This window comes from Gorilla gorilla, chromosome 1 (assembly GCF_029281585.2).
Source record: "Gorilla gorilla gorilla isolate KB3781 chromosome 1, NHGRI_mGorGor1-v2.1_pri, whole genome shotgun sequence".
NCBI lineage: Eukaryota > Metazoa > Chordata > Mammalia > Primates > Hominidae > Gorilla > Gorilla gorilla.
The window spans coordinates 231,307,987-231,329,995 of NC_073224.2; the positions used below are offsets into that span (position 1 = coordinate 231,307,987).

Sequence of the window (22,009 nt, forward strand, 5' to 3'; positions counted from 1 at the left end):
AAATTTCTCCCCCAGCAGCCCGGGCCCACCCCTCCCAGAATTCACATCCCAGAATCCTCCCACCCCAGATCAGGAGCCTGTTCCCACTCAGAGGTCATGTGGGCAGCAGTTCGGAGCACAGACTGCCTGGGTCTGCGTCCAGCTTGAGTTCTTGGCTGTGCAGCCCTGGGCAAGTTATTTTATTTTATTTTATTTCATTTTATTTTAGAGACGGTGTTTCACTCTTGTTGCCCAGGCTGGAGTGCAGTGGTGCAATCTTGGCTCACTGCAGCCTCTGCCTCCCAGGTCCAAGCGATTTTCCTGCCTCAGCCTCCCAAGTAGCTGGGATTATAGGTGCCCGGCACCACGTCTGGCTAATTTTTTGTATTTTTTTAGTAGAGACAGGGTTTCATCATGTTGGTCAGGCTGGTCTCAAACTTCAAACCTTGGGTGATCCACCCGCCTCAGCCTCCCAAAGTGCTGGGATTACAGGCGTGAGCCACCGTGCCCGGCCTTGACTTTTTTTAAACTTTAGTTTTCCTATCTGTAAAATGGGTAATCCCCATTCCACAGGGTTCTGTGCAGCAGTCAGTAAGTTAATGTGTGGAAAGTGCCCAGAACAGTGCCAGGCACAGAGCAAGCACTCAGTAAACATCAAGCAAACTGGTCTTGTTCTAAAGCCAGAGGGAAAAGGTGTGTCTGCAGGGGACACATGTTCTTGGGCCTGGCTTTGGACAATCGGCACGCACTGCCTCTGGCCACCTCACCTCCACTCCTTCCACACAGTTCCAAATGCCAACCAAGTAGCCTTCCCTGGGCGCCTTCCAAAACTGCGCCACTTGCAATAAGACTGACCAGGTCGAAAAAATCAAATAATAATAATAATAAAACCCAAAGAAAACCAAAACCACGCCAATTTAATGAGATGAGTCCATGCACAATCATCCAATCATTGCAAAATTCAGCTCATGAGCTGCTCGTCCAACAAAACTCCGTGCTGGCACCTGACTGTGTTACCATCGGCACTCAGGAAACCTGGGAGAACGCGGCCCTCCCCCAGTCCCCACCGCACAGCATGCTGAGGTAGGGAGAAAAAATGAATTCTAGGACGGTGTCCACGGCTGCCTGACCACATGTGTGCACTAATAATCATCAATGTGTACATTTACAATAGGCGAACTGCGTGGCGTGTGCATAATACCTCCACAGGGCTGTTACAAAAGAACCCTGTGTTAGCGCTCACTGCCTACAATATTCAGGAAGGTCAGGGACTCCCTGCTTTGTCTCATAAAAAACCAGACAGATTGGGCACAGTGGCTCGTGCCTGTAATCCCAGAGCTTTGGGAGGGCAAGTTGGGAAGACTGCTTGAGCCCAGGACGGGTTCGAGACCAACCTGAGCAACACAGCACTGCAGCCTGGGTGACAGAGCGAGATTCTTCCTCGAAAAAAATTTAAAAATTAAAAAATTAAAATAAAATAAAAATTAGCCAAGCGTGGTGGCATGTGTCTGTGGTCCCAGCTACTCAGGAGGCTGAGGAGGGAGGATCACTTGAGGAGTGTGAGGTGCAGTGAGCTATGATCACGCCACTGCACTCCAGCCTGGGTGACAGAGACAGGCAGGGCCAACGGCTACACCAAGACAAAAACGTCATCTGCATGAGGTCTCCTGTATCTCAATACTTAGCCACCGGCTTAAGGAGAGAAAACCAGTCCCATTTTCCTGCTTTGTCTGAGCATAGCTATTTCATCTGGCAGAGGATGAAACAGGACTCAGTGCCACCAAGAAAATTCATACCCCCCAGGGATGCACCAAACCCACCTTTTCAGGAAGAAAACAGAGGTCCCATCTCAAACACACAAAACATGGTGGATAAAGCCACGTTTCACGTCTACCACTCGGCAACCCCGGTAGAAACATCCTGGGTGCTGACCCTTATCTATTCCTGCTGTTTGCCAGAAGCAGCGGAGTTAAATCTTCTACAGAATGCTCCCCTGCCCCGCAAAAAAAAAGCCTAGAGATAAGAGTGAGACTGCTCTGGCTCAAGCGTTGGTTCAAGCCTGATCCTTTTCCAGGACTTTGATGCTATTTCTAAGCCCGATCGGTCGTTCCAGAAAAGAACATGTCCCATGCATGGTGAAGAGACCAGTGAATATTTGTTGGTGCTGGGTGGTGTGGGTATGGGGTTCAGGACACCAGTCTCTCTACTCTGCCCTGTGTTTGAAATTTTCCATTATAAAAATCTCCATAAATGCAGACAGCAAAGCAAAACCTCAGCCACGCCGAGACCCATCAGGGGGAAGAAAGAAACCCCAGTCATGGGTCAGGACTCGGCTCAGACGCAGCCTCCTGGGTCGGCCCTGTCTGGGCATGGCTCTCTCAGCATAGGCACTGTGACAGCCAGGACAGAGCGGGCATTCAGGGAATACTGGCTGCATGATGAAGGCATTAAAAAAAAAAAAAAAACCCTTTATCCCGTGCTGTCTAGACACCCCTGAGAGTGGCGTGGGGGTGAGGACTTGGCTTTCAGGGAGCCTGGGAGGCTAGAGGCGGGAGAAGAAAGGATCTGGTCACACTGACCAGCTCAAAATTGGCCCGATAGGATGCAACTAGAAGAAGGGGGGAAAATATTTATCTTTTTGAACATTCCATTTTTCCAAAGATGGCGAAGTGTTTTTAGAAGAACCCTGACATGTACGTATAATTTATATATTACGGAACTGGAATAAATTAAGCACGCTGTGGCCCCCTTAGGATGACTTCCCCAAGCTTCACAAATGCAAGGCAACCTTTCTCATTAGCACTTTCTTCAAATCTCCAAATGAGAAGACCCTCAGACAGGAGAAACTTGAGAATCTCCCCCAACCCCCATCTGCAGAGGAATGAGGTGACAAGGTCCTGCTGCCCAGGTCTCTCTTTTTTTTTTTTAAGACAAGGTCTAACTCCCATTGCTCAGGCTGTAGTGCAGTGATGCAATCACAACTCACTGCAGCCTCGACCTCCCAAACTCAAGTGATCCTCCCGCCTCAGCCTCCAGAGTAGCTGGGATCACAGGCATGCACCATCATATCCAGCTAATTTTTCTGTATTTTTAGTAGAGACGGGGTTTCACCATGTTGTCCAGGCTGGTCATGAACTCCAGGCCTCAACTGATCTGCCTGCCTCGGCCTCCCAAAGTGCTGGGATTACAGGCATGAGCTACTGTGCCCGGCCCTTTAGGTCTTCTTGATCTATCCAGGAGCTCATCCCTTAGAAATCCAGGAAGGCGCCCCAAGAACCTCACATGAGATGCCTTTCCCCTCACAGAAATTATCGTTGTCTGAATCCTGTGAATCTTGAGTTTGCTTGAAGCTTCCTGGGATCAACCCAAGAGGCAAGTCCCACCAGCACGGGCCCTAGACTCTGTGGCCTTCCCACGGCAGGTGCAGGAGCATCATCACATATGGCGTCTAGACTCTGCGGCCTTCCCACGGCAGGTGCAGGAGCATCATCACAGATGGCCCCTAGACTCTGTGGCCTTCCCACGGCAGGTGCAGAGGCATCATCACAGGCCCCTCACCATCCCCCACCTGAGGATAGCTTCAGGGCAACAGGCAACACTACCCCAGCCAGAAGCCCAGGACCTCGGGCAGACCCACAGCCAAACCCCCAAGGAGACAGATAAGAGCTCCAGGCACAGCCAAACAAAAGGACCAGGAAGTTGAATTGGGTCTCCCAAGGGAGACTGGTCAGGGCCCCCAGTTACCACTATTTTATTCTACTCTACTCTGCTCTACTGTACTGTATTTATTTGAGACAGAGACACACACTATTGCCCAGGCTGGAGTGCAATGGTGCAGTCTTGGCTCACTGCAACCTCTGCCTCCTGGGTTCAAGTGATTCTCCTGCCTCAGCCTCCCAAGTAGTGGGATTACGGGCATGCACCACCATCCCCGGCTAATTTTTGTATTTTTAGTAGAGATGGGGTTTCACTATGTTGGTCAGGCTGGTCTCGAACTCCTGACCTCGGGTGATCCACCCGTCTCGACCTCCCAAAGTGCTGGGATTACAGGCGTGAGCCACTGTGCCTGGCCTGATTACCACATCTTAAATGCAAGGGAGAGCCTGGGCAACATGGCGAGACCCCATCTCTACAAAAACTTTTAAAAATTAGCCAGGTATGGTGACACATACCTATAATCCCCGCTACTCAGGACGCTGAGGTGGGAAGATCACTTGAGCCCAGGAGTTCGAGGCTGCAGTGAGCTGTGACCGCACCACTGCACTCCAGCCTGGGTGACAGAGAATCTGTCACACTCACACACACACACACACACACACACACACACTCACACTCTCTCTCTCTCTCTGCAGGGGAGCACACAGGAATTGAGGGGGGAGTCTAGCTTATCTGCACATCTCAGGAACAACTTTGGAGGTGAATGGCGTGGAAGTGCAAGGACACCCCATGCCCACCGATGACCCCTGGGCCTGGCATTTGATGCCCTCCCTGCTACACAGCTCTGCAGCCTTCTCCCGGTCCTCCTCATGGCAGTCAATCTCCTGGCCCCCTACCATGAAACCCCCCAGCCTAGAACAAACCCTCCTGACAGTCTCAGGAGGCCCTCTGTACCCACGCAGGCCTGGTGCCCGCCCAGCCCCTGGCAGGGAGCTCATGTTTCCTGCATACACCTGCTGGGCCACAGGCTCTCAGGGGCCTGGAGGTGCATCACACGCCTCCCAAGCTGTGCTTGGCAATAGCAGGTGCCCAATCAACAGGACTGGCACGCTCCACTGTCGCAGCAGAAAAAAACACAGGCTGTGGGGTCAGGCCCACCTTCCAGCATCCAGGGAGTCATGCCACTTCCTGCAACGCAGAAAACCTCTCTAAAAAAAAAGTCCTCCTTTCTCATCTGTAAACCGGAGGTAACATCTAACTCACAGGACTGTTTAAGGGGTTAAAAACCCATCTACAGTGGCAAGCACAGCGCCTGGCTCATGGCACACATTCAATCAATACATGTGAAGACTATTTCAGGCAGAATCACACTCACAGCAGATGGGATCTGAGACACCCTAAACTAAATGCCGGCCCCAGCATGGGAGGGAAAAGGCAGGAACAAGTTGTCAGGAGCTCCAACAAGGAAGGGGCCAGTGGTCCCCCAGTTGATGACAGCTTAGGTTTTCTCTCGTGCCTGAGGCAACCCCACCCATCTGCTTTCTAGGAACTGTCCCCCGACCCACAGTTAGGACACCGCGGCTCCGGGGGGCCCTGGGTATGCAGGACCTACTGCTGGGTATGCAGGACCTGGGTATCGATGACCCCACCAAGGATGGGCCCAGGGCAAACGGCCCCCTTCCTAGGTGCCACCAGTCAGGGCAACTGCAGCACTGCCCCAATAGCACCGGCAAGAAGCTCCTAAGCACACTTCTGTCATCCTCTCTGTCAAATGAGAGGCAGTCTACCCCCTTCGGGCCTGATATGTCTTGGAAAACACTGGAAGGAACGGAATTAAGAAAGCAACTTGCTAAAGCTGAAGTTCTGGTCCCAGACGGGTTAACAGGATTTGGAAGGGGCACCAAATTGCAATACTGTCAGCAACCAATCCTGTAAACAGCTCCTGCCCCCCAGGAGGAGGAGCACCATGAGTTACAGACCCCCAGCCTCAGGGTCGGTCCCCATGGGGCACCTCTGGCATCACAGTTGAGGGGGACCATGGCGAGGAGGGAGTGGCACAGGGTAAGCCTGGGAGGGACCACGCGCACCCCAAAGACCACATCACGGATTTGCAAATTCACCGTAATAGCAATGGGAACTGTTGATGGGCTCGAGAAGGGAGCTGACAACAGGTGTCATTTTTAATAGATCAACGGGAAAAGATATAAATAAGTAACAAGATCGCTGGCTGCAAGAGGATGGTGGCTGAGTCTCTGGTGATGAGGGATATGGAAAGAAAGACAGGTGTTCCTATTTCCCAGCCAACCTCTTAGACAAGCTGTTTGGATCGGACTCTTCCATCCCATCTTCACGTGGCCTCTACAACTGAGCCAGGACGGGAAATCCAGCTTCCACTTAGGAAATGCTTCAATCTTCCATGCAAAATTTAATTAGCCAGAAGTCAGATGCAGAAGGCCATGCAACGTATGGTTCCATTTATATGAACTGTCCAGCACAGGCAAATCCGTCAAATCAGAATACAGATTGGTTCCCAGGGGCTGGGGAGGGAGGATGGGAGGTGATGCCTAATGTGGATGGGGTTTCCTTCCGGGGGGATGAAGATGTTTTGGAACTAGACAGAGGGGATAGTTGTACAACACTGTGAATGTACTAAATGCCACTGACCTGTTCACTTTAAAATGGCTCATTTTACATTATGTGAATTTCACCTCAACTGAGAAAAGACGGCCAAGCACAGTAGCTCATGCCTGTAATCCCAGCACTTTGGGAGGCCAAAGCAGGCAGATCACCTGAGGTCAGGAGTTCGAGACCGGCCTGGCCAACATGGTGAAACCCCGTCTCTACTAAAAATACAAAAATTAGCCAGGCGTGGTGGCACGTGCCTGTAATCCCAGCTACCCAGGAGGCTAGGGTGGGAAAATCACTGGAACCTGGGAGGCGGAGGCTGCAGTGAGCTGAGACTGTGCCACTGCACCCTAGCCTGAATGACAGAGGGAGATTCCACCTCAAAAAAAAAAAAAAAAAAAAAGAAGAAGAAAAGTAAAAGAAAAAAGACACCCTAATTAGCCAATGTCACAGTGCATATCCAGGACATCTTGGAGCTGACTTTACTTTCTCTCCTTAGCTCAGACACCAAACCCCATGTACCTGGGACCACTTCTGACTCTCATCAGCCCCCTGCAGCCTATTTACCCAGCCACAGTGACATTCACTCTGCTGACCTATCTCTCGGATCGCTCATTTCTTCCTCGCTCCTCTTTTGTGGCAAATGGTGCTGAAGAGTAAGACTGAGAGCCTGGCTGCTGGGGCTCAGCTCCCAGCTCTTCCCCTGGGTGGCAGGGAGGCCCAGAGTTGTCCTAGTTTTTCTCATCTGTAAAATGGGTAGTACCTACCCTATAGGTATCACTGACATTATGACGACTGAATGACTTGATGCATGCATGGCACCTGGAAGTATGCTCACATATGCCACATCATTGATGGCTATTGTCACTGACCCCACTATAGACAGACCCCAGTCCATGCACCTCCCACAGCCCCCTCCACTCCATCCATCTTCCACCTCCTCCAGGCTGGGCATCACAAAGGAAAACTGGTTATCCCTCCCACCCCAGCTCTGCTGTGCTCCAAATGCTCTCCGTGGTGGAAACCACAGAGCAGAAAAGCCGACCGCTGCCGGACGCGGCTAGGAAGGCCCAGCGCTCGGCCATCCCTCGGCACACCCGAAAGGATGTAGGCGGTTGATGGCAACAGGCGATCGCCTGAGGTGCCCTCAGTCCCTGCCCTGTGGGGTCAAGGGTGAGGCTCGCCCTCTAGCAACCCCCATGTCTCGGTTCCTCCCGCTGCAGGAGCATGGCTGGGACTCAGCCTGCTGGCTGATTCTCAAAAACCACTGCTCTGTCCCCAACACGCCTTCGTTCCCTAAAGCACGAACCCCTCTCCCACGTTACTCGCAATTGCACAAATGTCCCCAGGTCTGTGGGCCCTCCTGCCTCTCTGCGCTCATTTCGGCCACACATGGGCACCCTTCCCACCTTTCCAACCTGGCCACCCCTGCCACCAGTGTCCTCTGATACCCTGAGCGCTATCATCAGCAGAGACGGGCCTGTCTCACCCACTAGACAGAGAAAGCTTCCTCATTCTTTGTATCCTCGGCCCCAGCAGACTGGCTGCATACAGTAGGTGCTCAGCAAGTGTTTGAATAAAAGCATGAATGACAAGTGGTCCACTAACAGCTCCTGAGAACGGAGGCTTGTTCGGAGTTCCTGACCTCCCAGGGGGCATGGAAGGAAGTCTGGTCTGAGAACGGAACACCTGGCAGTTTAGTTCCGTGACGGGGAGTCGCCACCCCCAGCACTCACACCCTGGACCCACATCAAGCTCTCCCAGACCCTGCTAGGATCCACTACGCACCGGTCTTACCGTTACTCCTTCATCCGACAGGTGTCCAAGAACCTACTGTGGACCTAACTACTGGGGACTCAGCCGTGAACAACAGCCATGTGGCCGGCCGGGTCCTGCCCTCCTGGAGCCCACAGGTCACTGGGCTGCCCACAACAGCAGCTGTCCCTGGCATGGCTGAGGGTGCATGTGTCTGGGTGACAGGGTGGACCGTGGATGGCAGGGCTACCTGCTGAAGGGGACATCCCTGGGAAGAGGGGAGGAGTGAGGGGATCCGGTTTTGGAAAGTGAAGCGAGAGGGTATGGGCCAGCCGGTGGGAACGGGCCAGCCGAGGCGGGACCAGGCAGCATGAAGAGTGTGAGACGGGGTCAGCAGAATATAGGTGACAGTGGCTGAGGCTATAAGGGAGGAGAGGGACTCTCCTGAGGGGGCAGATGGGCCACAAGGGCGAGAAGGAGAAGTGGGAGAGTCCCCTGTAGGGAAGGCAATGCCAGATGGGTCTGGGAGCAGGAGGCAGGTGAAGCCCAGGGAATGGCCAGAGCTTTCTAAGCCAGGATGGGGCAACGGCACCCAAGCAGCAGAGGGTGAGCGCTGTGGCTCATGCCCATAATCCTAGCACTTTGGGAGGATTGCTTGAACCCAGGAGTTCGAGACCAGCCTGGGCAACATAGGGAGACACCGTCTTTGTGAGAAATTTAAAAATTAGCTGGGGGTGGTTGTGTGCGCCGATAGTCCCAGCTACTGGGGGGCTGAGGTGGGAGGATTGCTTGAGCGTTGAGCCCAGTTGCCATCTGGACACGTCCACTTGGACCATTTCCACTTGGGACAGGTTCAAAGCACCTCCATGGACCTAGTCCCCCAGCCTGTAGGTCATTATTCACGATGACCCCCAAACTAGCTGGGAACCCGAGGCACCTGCAATTCTTCACCCTTCTCTACACCCCACATTCAACTAGTTACCGAAGCCTACCCATGCCACCTTGGAGATGCCACAAGCTTCCATCCCAACTGGCAGGTCAGGGATATGAACCGCCATCTCCCTGGCCTTCCAGCTCCAGCTTCCTCTCCACCAGATTCTCAAGGCGACCATAACTGCATTAGCCAGGATTCTCCAGAGACGCAAAACCCATAGGATCGAGAGGGAGAGACAGATGAGAAAGGATGGGTTAGGGGAACTGGCTCATCGGTTATGGAGGCTGAGTCCCACTACAGGCCATCTGCAAGCTGGAGACCCAGGGGAGCCAGGAGTGTGGCTCAGCCAAGTCTGAAGGCCTCAGAACCAGGGAGACCAATGGGGTCATTCTCAGCCCCGGGACAAAGACCCCGGGGACCAATGGTATGAGTCCCAGAGTCTAAATGCCAGAGAATCTGGAGTTGTGACATCCGAGCACAGGAGAAGGAGGATGTCCCAGCTCCGGGACAGAGAGCCAGGATTCGCCCTTCTTCCAGCTTTTCGTTCTATCCAGGCCACCAGCTGATTGGACGGTGGCTGCCCCCATGGAGGGCAGATCCTCCCTGCCCAGTCGAGTGACTCCAATGCCAAAAACACCCTCACAGACACACCTGGGGCAGCCCAATCATTCTACACAAATGCCAGACCACTGGGTTTCCCTGTCAGCAGAAAAGGGATGGGCTCAGTGTGTGCTGAAGCATTGAGAATAATCAGTGCTTTACCATCTATCCGGGTATTCCTTAGTCTAGTCAAGTTGACATCTGAAATCAATCATCACAGGTTCGCCCCTTATCAACTGGCACCCAGAGGCACCCACTGGCATCTCCTTAAACCATACTTAATCTCCAAGGACAGTATCAAGGTCATAGTTCCACCTATCATGACACTACTATCCTGCATACCAAAGACACATTAATCCCTTCTCCAGAGAGGAGGTACAGTCCTTGAGTGCTATTCACTCCTCTCTCCTCTGATACTCAATAACTTAAATACTATGATGTAAAATTAATACTTAAATACTGCTATAGACTCAACACATGTTCTAAGAATAAGGAGTAAGAGAGGAAAGAAAACAGATATTTGCCTAATATACATGTAAATGCATACAACCGTATTCTGAACAAAATAGGGAGGAAATACTCCCAGTAATTCTGGCCCTTGTTTCTGTAACTGGTCACATGGTTGGAGCTGGTATTTATTATAACTACCTCCCTCTGTCCTGTTCTGTGTTCCTTTCGTCTGCAACAAGCACCTCAGCTGGCTGTGGTTCTTTAAGTGGCAGAGTGACCCAAACATTCATTCCTGAAGGGTCTGAGTCATTCACAGTCCTGCCTGGATTGTATTCTTGTAATTTCCCATTGACTTAATCACAGGGCATGGTAATACTAACAGATGCCCTAAGGAGCATCCTGTACTCCAGACACACTCTTCCTTGCCTCATTGTGGAGCAGTCCAGATCAATTTCCCCTTGGTAGTCCAGATCAATCTCCACAGCCAACACCATCACTCCCCTCTCAGCCTGCTGACCCAGAGGCACAGGGAGCCCAAAGTGGCCAGGTGGCAGCCTTACCCCCCGTTCAATGGAATCACTGTTGTGTCTCCTGGTAGGAGCATTCCTCTCTCTGGAACCAAGACCTCCAGGCCAGCAGAGCATAAAGTCACAGGAACAGGAAGCAACAATTTCGCTAGTGGGTCCCTAGGGGATATGATGCGCAGTGCCACTCCCATTTCCTCCCCTTGATTCCTGGACCCGTGAATCCTGGCTACGGGAGAAACCAGCACCATATATTGGATGCTGATACAGAGTACATAGAGCCTTTTGAAGACCCCTGTCCCAGCCCTACAAAGTATTGTCACCTAGCTGGCGTTGTAATTGCAACTTCAAAAGACTCTACTGCCCTTCTTTCAAGTCAGCTGCTTCAGGATGGTGGGGAACGTGGTGGGGAACGAGGTCAAAGACCCCAGAGACCACTCGTACGAGTCCCAGAGTCTAAAGGCCAGAGAACCTGGAGTTCTGACATCCAAGCGCAGGAGAAAAGCATCCCAGCTCCGGGACAGAGAGCCAGGATTCACCCTTCTTCCAGCTTTTTGTTTCATCCAGGCCCCCGGCTGACTGGATGGTGCCTGCCCACATGGAGGGCAGATCCTCCCCACCCAGTTGAGTGACTCAATTGCCAGTGTCCTCCAAGAACACCCTCACAGACACATCTAGGGCAGCCCGATCATTCTACACAATGTCAAACCACTGGGCTTCCCTGTCAGCAGAAAAGGGACAGGCTCAGTGTGTACTGAAGCATAGAGAATAATCAGTGCTTTACCATCTACCTGGGTATTCCTTAATCTAGTCAAGTTGACATCCAAAATCAATCATCACAGGTCCACCCCTTACCAACTGGCACCCATAGGCACCCACCACTGGCATCTTCTTAAACCATACTTAATTTCCAAATAAAGGCAATAACAAGACCGTATTTCCACTTAGCATGATAGGCGAAACCAGTGGGCTCGTGCTCACCGGCCAATTCCCTGCACATGATCCCAGCGCCACACTTCCTTGGTTGTGAAGTGAGCTCCCTGGAAGCAGTGCTACACGGACAGCATGACAGTGGGAAAGGTGTTCTGTCAATCAATGGATGGTGACTTTGGCAGAAGCACTGCGTGCAGGGAAGACGAATCTGTATCCAGAATAAGTGCCTGCTCCAGTAAGGACAAAATGCTGCCCCTTCCAAAACAGAAGTGGTCCAATGTGCCTTCCAGCAGGTGCAGTGATCATCCTGGGGAATGGGGCCATACTGGAGCTCAGCGTTAGTCTCCGCTTCTGGCAGACTAGCACCCAGTGGTAGCCATAGCCAGGTCGGCTTTGGTGAGTGGCAGTCCATGTTGCTGAGCCCACGCATCACCTCCATCTCTGCCACCATGACCACTTTGTTCCTGAGCCCACCAGGCGATGACAGGGGTGGCCAGGGAAAGAGGCTGAAGAGAATCCACCTAGGTCATCCTACCCACATACCTCATGTCCTGTGCGCACTCGGGAGGTCTATCCATGTCCTGTGCGCACTCAGGAGGTCTATCCACATACATCTTCCCCCAACTGCTTTTTTGTTTGGTTGGGTTTTTTGATACAGGGTCTCATTCTGTTGTCCAGGCTGGAGCAATCACAGCTCACTGCAGCCTCAACCTCCTAGGCTCAAGTGATCCTCCCACCTCAGCCTCCCAAGCAGCTGGGACTGCAGGCATGAGCTACCACGCCCAGCTAATTTTTTATTTTTGTAGAGATGGCGGGGGCGGGGAGTCTCACTATGTTGCTCGGGCTGGTCTCGAACTCCTTGGGCTCAAGCAATCCTCCCACCTTGGCCTCTCAAAGTGCTGGGATTACAGGTGTGAGCCACTATGCCAGGCCCCCAGATTTCTTTGTCACCAATATTCCAATCATATTCTTTCCAAGTCCCCAAGTCCCTGACCATCCAGCCAAATCATCAGGCACAGCCCATGAATCAGTATATAATCACTCATCTGGCCATCTCTCCTTCGAAGCAAGGTGCACAACCAGGTGCACTGCCCAAAGCTCTGCCAGGGAGGATTTCCCTTCACCCCCATCCTTCAGAGATGTCCCAGCAAGGGGCTATAGTGCTGCAGCTGTCCACTTTTGGGTTGTGCCTGCATATAGTGCACAGCCATCTGTAGCCATCTGCAAACCAGGCTGAGTCCTCTCTTCCACTGTCAACCGATCAGAGAGAACTCCCCAGGAGACCATAGGTACAGGCTGGAGAGAGAAGGCAGTGGGCAAAGTAAGAACCATGGGCCTTTGGACCACTTCCTCATGTCACTTACTTGTGCCTTCAGGACCTGCTCAGACCTGATCCCATATATACCACTTCCTCTCGACGGCAGCGTTCTGCCACACATGCCCAATGTCTGGTTTGGTCGGTCAGATCATAGATAACACCCACTTCATGATGGGCAGCTCAGGTCACACGGCAACTTCGTGGCTGATGGTCAAACGTTAAGTTTCTACTAGGGCCCAGTATTAGGCCAAGAGCTGTCTCTCAAAACGAATGAAGTTATTTGTGGATGATGGCAGGGCCTTGCTCCAAAATCCCAAGGCCTGTACTGCGATTCATCTACAGGGGCCTGCCAAAGGCTTTAAGCAGCCTCCTTGTCTGCCGCTGACCTCAACCACCACTGGATCTGCTGGTGGCCCAAGTGGCAAAGCAGGTTGCACAGCAGCCTGGACCTGTTGCAGTCTTCTGCTACGGGCCCCACTCAAAACTAGAAGCGTTAGGGTGACTTAGCAAATGGGCTGGAGTAACACACCCAAATGAGGAATGTGTTGCCTCCAAAGTCCAAACAGGCCCACGAGGCATTGTGCCTCTTTCTTGGTTGCAGGAGGAAAGCTGTAACAACTTATTCTTCACCTTAGAGGGGATACCTTCACAGACCTGACACTACTGGACCCCGAGAAATTTCACTAAGGGAGAAGGTCCCCGAATTTCAGTAGAATTTGTTTCCCATCGCTTGACATGTAAATGTCCTACCAATAAGGCTACAGTGGTTGCGACTTCTTGCTCACTAGGTCCAATGAAGCATAATGACATCAATGGAATGGGCCGGCATGAGACCCTTTTTTTTTTTTTTTTTTGAGACAGGGTCTTGCTCTGTTGCCCAGGTTGGAGTAAAGTAACACAATCACTGCTCACTGCAAGTCTTGACCTCCTAGGCTCAAGCGATCCTCCCACCTCAGCCACCCAAGTAGCTGGGACCACAGGAACGCACCATCATATCTGGCTAATTTTTTAAAAAGGTTTTTGTAGAGACGATAATGGTGAAACCCCATCTCTACTAAAAAAAAAAAAAAAAAAAAATTGGCTGGGCGTGGTGGTGCGCACTTGTAGCCCAGCTACTCGGGAGGCTGAAGCACGAGAATCACTTAAGTCCAGGAGGCAGAAGATGCAGTGAACCAAGATCAAGTGAGACTCTGCCTAAAAAAAATTTTTTTTTAATTAAAAAATTGTAGAGATGATGTCTCACTATGTTGCCCAGGCTGGTCTCAAACTCCTGAGCTCAAGCGATCCTCCTGCCTCGGCCTCCTGAAGTGCTAGGATTACAGGAGTGAGCCACCGCGCCCAGCCCCAGCATGATATCTGTGGAAGGGAAAGGTGATCAAGATGACTGTGAACTAAACTGTGACATAGGGCTGGAGAGCTGATATACCCATCAGCCCAGACCGCCAAGGGGCATTGCCGGCCTTACCAGCTGGATGCAAACTGCTTCTGCTGGGCCTTATGGACAGGTATAAAGAGAAGGGCATTTGTCAGATCAACAGCTGCATGGCAGGGACCAGAGATGTGTGAATTTTGGGGTCCTTGGTTAAGTTTACAACAATCCACTATCAGTTTCCAAAGTCCATCTGTCTTCTGCACAGGCCAAATCGGAGAGTTGAATGGGGATGTGGTGGGGGTCACCACCCCCGCCTCCTCCAAGTCCTTGATGGTGGTGCTAATCTCGGCAGCCCCACCCCAGGGATGCAATGTTGCTTTTGATGTACTATTTTCCTAGGCAGAGGCAACGCTAATGGTTTCCACTTGGCCTTTCCCACCATAACAGCCCCACCGCACAAGGTAGGGAACCAGTGTGTGGATTCTGCTAGGTGCTAAGTATGTCAACTTCGAATCTGGAACCAGGAAATAACCCCAGGATGGGTTCAGGGATCCACGGGAGCCACCAGGAGTCAAACCTAAGCTAAAACTCCATTGATCACCTGACCTCCATATGCCCCTTCTCTGACTAGTGGGCCACAGTGAGTGATATTTTTGGTTTCCTGGAATCAGTATCAGTTCAGTGTCCAGTTATCCCTGAACAGTCTAATTATTTCCCTTTCCTCAATACATATTCACTCTGGTAAAAGGTCATAGTTCCCTTTGGGGAAGGCTAGGAGAAAAATTAATAGCATAAACTTTCTCTAGTGTACAGAGGTCCTTCTTCAAAGGGATCCAGCCTCCAATTCATTCATTCATTCATTCACTCATTCATTCACTTATTCATTCATTCATTCACTCATTCATTCATTCATTCATTCATGGGGGCTTAGTTGTGTAAACTGGCTTAAGTCTGGGAAGTTGATTGAGGGCTGTGATTTTCTGTTTTAATTATTCAAGTTAGACTTTTTTTCATTTGACCTGTAAGTTTCTGCTTATACAGAAAACTTAAAAGAATCAAGTAACTTATAAGATCAAGTAAGAATTTCACAGGTTTCCTGTCTATTTCACTTCTAGGAACACCATGATTAACTATCCAATGCCACAGATCCACACAAGTCAGACTATTCTGACGGCAGCTTTGCCTCTGCTGTCCATTAGGTAACCACACTCACCTTGCCTTGGATGGCTGAGTACTGCCACTTGGCCCCTGCACTCCAAATGCAATTACTCCCGTTGCATTTAAGTTTTCCATTTGAGTGACTGCGGCTCCCACTGTAAGGGCTGGATCACGGAGCTCTTCAGGGATGCTGGGGCCCCCTCACAAATCTATTTCTCAACGTATCGGTGAAAGATCTGTCTTCTGAATCTTCTCAGTGTGGGTGAGTAGCTTTTAAGAGACAAATCCACTCCAGCATTCCCATGTCCCTAAGCCTTTGAATCCCTAACTCTACATGAAACCTAAGCCTATGAATCCCTAACTCTACATTAAACCAAAGGAGACCCAGAAACTCCAACTCACTCACAGTGGGTCATCCTTTGATCCATGTTCCAGTCAGCCAATCAAACAGATCTCTTCTTAACCCCCTGAGCTACAACATCAAGTGCAGAATCTCCGCTTAGTGGGCCCATATCCATAAATTCGGCCGGATCCAACTTCATGTTCATTCCACATCCTAATATCCACTCCCACACATGCTCCCTTGGTGTCTGCTTGTATAAATTAGAAAACTCAAGTGGTTCTCTTGGCGTGGAGTGCAGCTCCTCACTCTGACCTTGGAAAGGGTGTGACCAGATCGGCCACACTCTGACTATCTGGCAAGGTGTGTTCACAACTGGGGCACCTGTCAAGCCCTTGTCACAGGTAGGTTTTTCCAACCCTGGAATCCTATATTCCTACTCAGCAGTCACTTCTCAAGTGTGGAGTTTGCATCCTGATACTTTCTTCGTCTTGTGCTCAAATCACCCAATGCCTCCCTAGTTTTCCAAGAGACACCCAAGGGTGGCAGAGGTTCTTGGATTCCTCCACCCATCGCCTACGCAGTAAACTCAAGAGGGTCAGGCTAAGCTTCAGGTCAGATTCAGAGCTTGTTGACAAACCATTCTCACAGTCACATCTCCTGACACCCAGCCCTGCCACAAATCCCATGCCTGCATTGCACAAGGTCTGGACCTCAATGGCAGGCAAGGCTGGGCTGTGCCTTGGCGGATTCTCTTCCCCATCTCCAAGAAAGGCCCCGAGAGCCTAAGCCTGTTGTTGATGTGGTCTGTCTCATGACCACTGGACTCATTTATTTTTAACGTTGGGCAATGAACAGAACTTTTAAAACACAAAGCAAACAGGCAGCTTCCCAAAGGTTTCAGGGGGTTGGCAGCAGGACAGATCCCCCAATGTGCTGTTGGGTTTTGCCATCCTCCCTTTGTCCAAGCAAGGAAGGAGCCTCAAGCCCAAGTCAGAAAGGACGTACATCTCCCGACTCTTGCCCCGCATAGAGTAACAGTCAACCTCTTTGAGACGTGATGCTTCCTTTAAATGCTTCTTAGGAAGAAGCTACAGATGACCTGACATCTTGTATTTGCTTCAAAATAATCCAGCGTGTGTGTGTATGTGTGCATATATGTGTGTGCATATGTATGTGTGCATGCACACGTTTCTATATGTGCGTGTACACATGTGCACGTCTTCTGTGAGCATAAGTACGCATGTGCACATGTGAGTATATGTATGTGTGTGCGTGCGAGGTGAGGAAACCTGATCGCTCATTATACTCTGCTTCTAGCTTTGGTGTGTTTGACATTTTCCATAATAACAAAAAATTTCACTAAAAAAATGAGCCCATGCTTCTTGAAGAAAAGGCTCAGGTGGTGGAGGTGACAAACTTACTGGTGAAGGGCTTGGGTGCCAAATCTGGATTCGAGTTTTGGCTCCACCATTCCCTTGCCGCGAGACCTTAGCCAAGTTACCTGCAATCCTCAGCAGAATGGACATGGAGGCAAAACCCACTTCTCAGGGTCCTCAGGAAGCCCACGAGTCAATGCGTCAAGGACTCGGATCAGAGCCAGTACTCGCACACACCGTGAAACCATGAAACCATTTCCCGCTATTATTATGCTTAGGATTCAAACAAAGTCACGTCCATAAAGCACTCTGTAGCACAGAGCCGGGCACCTGGCTGCCAGTGGAACTTTAGACTGGGGGAGATGTTATCAGGTAACTGGGGGAGGGGAGAGCACTCACTGAAAAGTCCAAAATCAAAGTCCCTTAGAGTCTGGATTTCACTGATCTAGTGTTGAGGGCTGGGGAGAGGATAACACACCCCTGGGCAGACTGAGGCACACCTGTACCTGACCTTGTGCTTTCGTCTGATAAAATTTTTCAGAACAAAAAGATATACTGAGTCATGCACACCAGCTACAACCTATTTCTCAAGAAGAATTGATACAAAATGCCCAGACGAACTCATGAACACCATAAGAATCAGAGGTTTCGCTAAATTTGAAAATGCGTCTGCAGGCAAGTTTCCATCCACCCAGGAGGAGGGGCAGGTGCAGGAAGGGAGCACGGCACATACCATGGGGGTGGGAGGGCAGCGCTGGCTTCCACCGGCTAGGCCCCCACCCCATTCCCCAGCTCTGGTGAAGAAATTAAACATCTGTGATGATTCCAAGGGGGTGAGATTTTGCAGCAGCCCAGAGGAACCCACTGAAGGGCGGATCCAGCCTTACTACAGCAGCCCAAGAAACGGCCTCACCCAGCTCCAAAGTGACATCACCAGGGCCCCAGGCAGGACCACTCCTTCCTAAGAGCCCTGAAACCCACTGATTCTTCCCAGGGCCAGGCCTCTCTGAAGCCGGCATGGCACCCGCCTTGCTCCCTGCTCGGGGCTGTCTGAGCCACTGGGGCCAACGTGCTACTGCTTTTGTTTTCTCTGCTGCTAGGGTGGTAGCCAGACTGGAAAAGGAAGACTTGTAAAGTGATTGCCTTAGTCCACTCCACACCTCCCCAACCGCACACACACACACACACACACTCTCTCTCTCACACACACACACACACACACACACACTCCATCTACTGGGTAAAGTGCTCCCTGCAGAAGAAAAGCAGCTGTAAGAGAGCAGGAGTGCTTTAAATGATCTAATCCAGCCCATCACTTCACAGCTGGGGAGACACAAAGTGCCTGGCCCATGACCTCAGTGCTGGGGACAGTAACCAACAGCAACAGTTTCATGACTGGGGAGTCTTGGTCCACAGCCCTGGCTGTGCAGTCTGGGTAAGTGAACCACCCTCTCTGGGCCTCTCTAGGACAGGCTGGCCTAGACAGTAAGACAGGACTTCCCTGACTCCAAAATTCCTCAGTGGGGAGAGACCACCTGTGCTGCTCATGCTTAGCCCAGGGCTTTCCACCACTGGGAGGGGGGTCTGAGGAGGTGGACAGGGCAGAAGGGAGAGGCCCCCATCCCCTTCCTTGCTTGCTGTTCTCCTCACACCCCATGATGAGAAATGAAATCGTGGGCCCAGCCCCCCCCAACGAGAAAATTCTTCCAAGGACACCAAACCTTAGTCACCAGGGATGGCGCTTTTACCATGAACACCTGTTAAAACTCAACTCATGACCAGTTTCTGATGCTACAGACTGGAGTGTTTAATTAAATATTACTCACTCAGGAAGCAGCCCCTGCCAACTCACCCCCAAACTGTGTAGTTCATTTTCAGAGAAATGGAGAGAGGAAGAGCCTGTGCTCTCCTCGGGGGCACCAGCAGGGCTTGCCTAGTGGGGTGTCTGTGGCCCAGCATGCCCGGCTATCCAGAACCAAACAAAGAAATCACCATGAGGAGCAGTACCTAGGAACCAGAGGGCCCCCTGGATGGTCCCCACACACACTCAGAGAGAAACACACACAAAGACACACAGACACACACTTGGAGACACACAAACACCCACACATACACAGATGCACTCAGAGACAGACACACAGACAGACACTCACAGAGACACACGTGTGGACACACAAAGACAGAGACACAAAGACACACACACGCACACAAAGACACACACAGACACAAAGACACAGAGACACACATTTGCAGAGACAGACACTCAGAGACACAAACTTGCAGAGACACACACCCAAAGACATATACACACTCACACACAGACACACACTCACAAAGACACACACAGACATACACAGAGAGGCACACACAAATACACAAAGACGCACTCAGAGACACACACACACACAGTCACTTAGAGTCTCAGGCACACATTGACAGACACACAGACTCACTCACACACACACTCAGAGGCACATAAATACACAGATGCACTTAGAGACACACACACACACCCACATGAACACACAGACACACTCATACGCAGGTACATATTCACAAGGACACGCACACACACGCAGATGCACTCTCAGAGACACCCGCTCTTCCTGCAGACCCGCACCCTCCCCTCGGGGCCGTCCCGTCCCGTCCTCACCGGAACCTGGACGCCACCGAGCCCAGTACACGCCCGGGGACGGTGACCCATCCGCGGTTCCTCCCGCGGGCCCAGGCCGCCCTTGTTTTTCTGATTTAATCGATTTCCTGACAACCCTCCGGCTCTCCCTCCGCTGCTGGGAGAAGCCGCGGCGGCCCCGGGGCGGCAGGGAGGGCGGCGCTCGGGTGTCCCCGGCAGGCTCCCTGGGGGAGGCGCTGCGGGAGGGTGGGGGCGCCCCGACGGGGGACCGGGCCGCGCCGCCAATCCCGACTCGGACTGGCGGGAAAAGCGAAACTAACTCAGCCGAGAGGGGTCCCGCTTTCCCCGGGCTAAGGGGGGACGGGTCGGCGGCCCCGGAGCGCCCCAGCCCCTCCTCGGGACCGCAACTCGTTGCGACGGTCCCCGCGCCCCGAGACCCCCGCCGCGCCTCGCCCCGGGACCCCCTGCCCTGCAGCGGCGGCAGCGCGGGGCGGGCCTGGGCCCCTCTCCCAGGAGCCGCGGCGAGGGAGGCGCCCCCGGAGCCACCGCGGGAGGGGCCGCGCCCCGAGTCCCCATCCCGTACTCCACCCGCTCCCCCGCGCCCGGCCCCGCGCCACCCACTCGGTCCCCCAGCGGCGCGATCCCCGCGTCCGCCCCCGCCCGGCCCCCCGCGCCTCCCCCTCCCGGGCCGGACGCCCACCCATCGGGTCCCAGGTGCCCCGCGCCGCCTACCGCGCCCGGGGTGCCGCCGCCGCCGCTGCTCTCCAAGGCCGAGGAGGCTCGGGCGCCCGGGCCGCGCCCGCCGCAGGGAGCGAAGTCGCCTCCTCCCCGCGGCCCCGGCGCCGGCGCCTGGAGCCTGGTTCCTGCTGCGAGCGCGCAGGCTGCCCGAGCGCGACTTCTGTGCGGGGGAGAAAAAGCAACCGACGGCTTTAAAGTGAAAAAAAAAGAGAAAAGCGCCGGTGGGCGGGGCCGTCCCTGCCCCGCCCCGCTCCGCCCCGCCCCCGACCTCGGGCGCACGGACCACTCAGCACTGCAGGGAAGGCCGGGGGCGCGGGGCGCGGGGCGCGTCAGCCCGGCACTGGTTCGGCCGCCCCCTCCGTCCCCTTAGTCCGCAGCCCTCTCCCGAGCCGCCGCCCTCGTGTTGCCGGCCCGAAGCTCCGGTCCCTCCGGAGGCGTCTTTGGGAAACGCGTGGCGCAGGGCCTGGGTTGCAGCGGTGGGAGGCTGGAGTGGGGGCGGGGGTCTTACGAGAAGGAGAAATCTTCGCGGAGAGTGGGGTTGTCCCAGGAACCCCGAGCAAGGCCTCGCCGGCCTCCTCTGAAGTGCCCAGCGGGGACGAGTGGGCAGCCGCCGGGTGTCCAGGGAGCCTCCTGCAGCGCTGTTTCGGCCGCTCACGTTTCGGTGCCCACGGGGACGGGGGCCTCGGACCTCGAGACCCTGAGGGCGCGGGCACCTGGCATCCGCAGGGCCGCTCCCTGAACAGGTCCCAGCCTCTGGGGACTTGTCCTGTGGCTTTAGCTCGTTCAAGGAATTTTCCTCCCCCTTCCCCGAACAGAGCAGTCACTTGGGACTGGGAAGATTTTAAAGACTTTGCTGTTTTGAGAGCAAAATCTCCTGGCATTCCCCACCCCTCGCTGTGTAGTGTCCATTGAAAACGGTGAAGAGTTAGCCTTTCTGGGCAGCCGAAACAAATAGCGGGGCTTCCGTAGTTACTGTGTCTTTACCATAACCCAGTACAGTGAGGGTGGGACTAATGACACACTCACTGTAAAGGCGAGGAAACAGTGCCTGGCCCGAGGCCAGCTGTCCAGAGCTTGGAACCCAATTGAACTGTGACATTACAAAGTTTGATGTCTCTCATTTTACGGTGCTGAAAATCAGTTTGGTTTAGCTTTGTTTGAACTCAGAATAGGATTACGGAGACTCAACCAACTGCCCTGGGCTGGGCGGGCCTGAGTGGGCATTCTGACTTTCCAGGTGCCAGCGGTTTAGGAATGTTGAACCCAGACTAGTCAGGTGGGCAGCCATGGCCAGCAGCTTAGGGGTGCTTCCCATTTAAAAGATCACTTGAGGCTGGAGGTGGTGGCTCTCACGCCCTTAATCCCCACACTTTGGGTGGCTGAGGCAGGCAGATCACTTAAGCCCAGGAGTTCAAGACCAGCCCGGGCAACAGAGCAAGACACAGACTCTGCACAAAAATTAAATAATAATAATAATAATTGGCCGGGCATGATGGCTCACACCTGTAATCCCAGCGTTTTGGGAGGCTGAGGCAGGTGGATCACCTGAGGTCAGAAGTTCAGGACCAGGCCGGGCTTGGTGACTCATGCCTGTAATCCCAGCACTTTGGGAGGT

At 52.9% G+C, this 22,009-nt stretch overlaps 1 protein-coding gene across 1 annotated transcript in view; it reads right to left on the reverse strand.

Annotated features, from left to right (window-relative positions):
* The window catches only part of SPSB1 (splA/ryanodine receptor domain and SOCS box containing 1), a 78,002-nt gene extending 57,407 nt beyond the window's left edge, over positions 1-20,595 (reverse strand). Inside the window, exon 1 of the mRNA XM_055384052.2 lies at positions 20,389-20,595. The gene's annotated coding sequence lies outside the window, so the exon portion shown is untranslated. The remainder of the gene's footprint in view (positions 1-20,388) is intronic.
* Between the last annotated feature and the right edge of the window lie 1,414 nt (positions 20,596-22,009).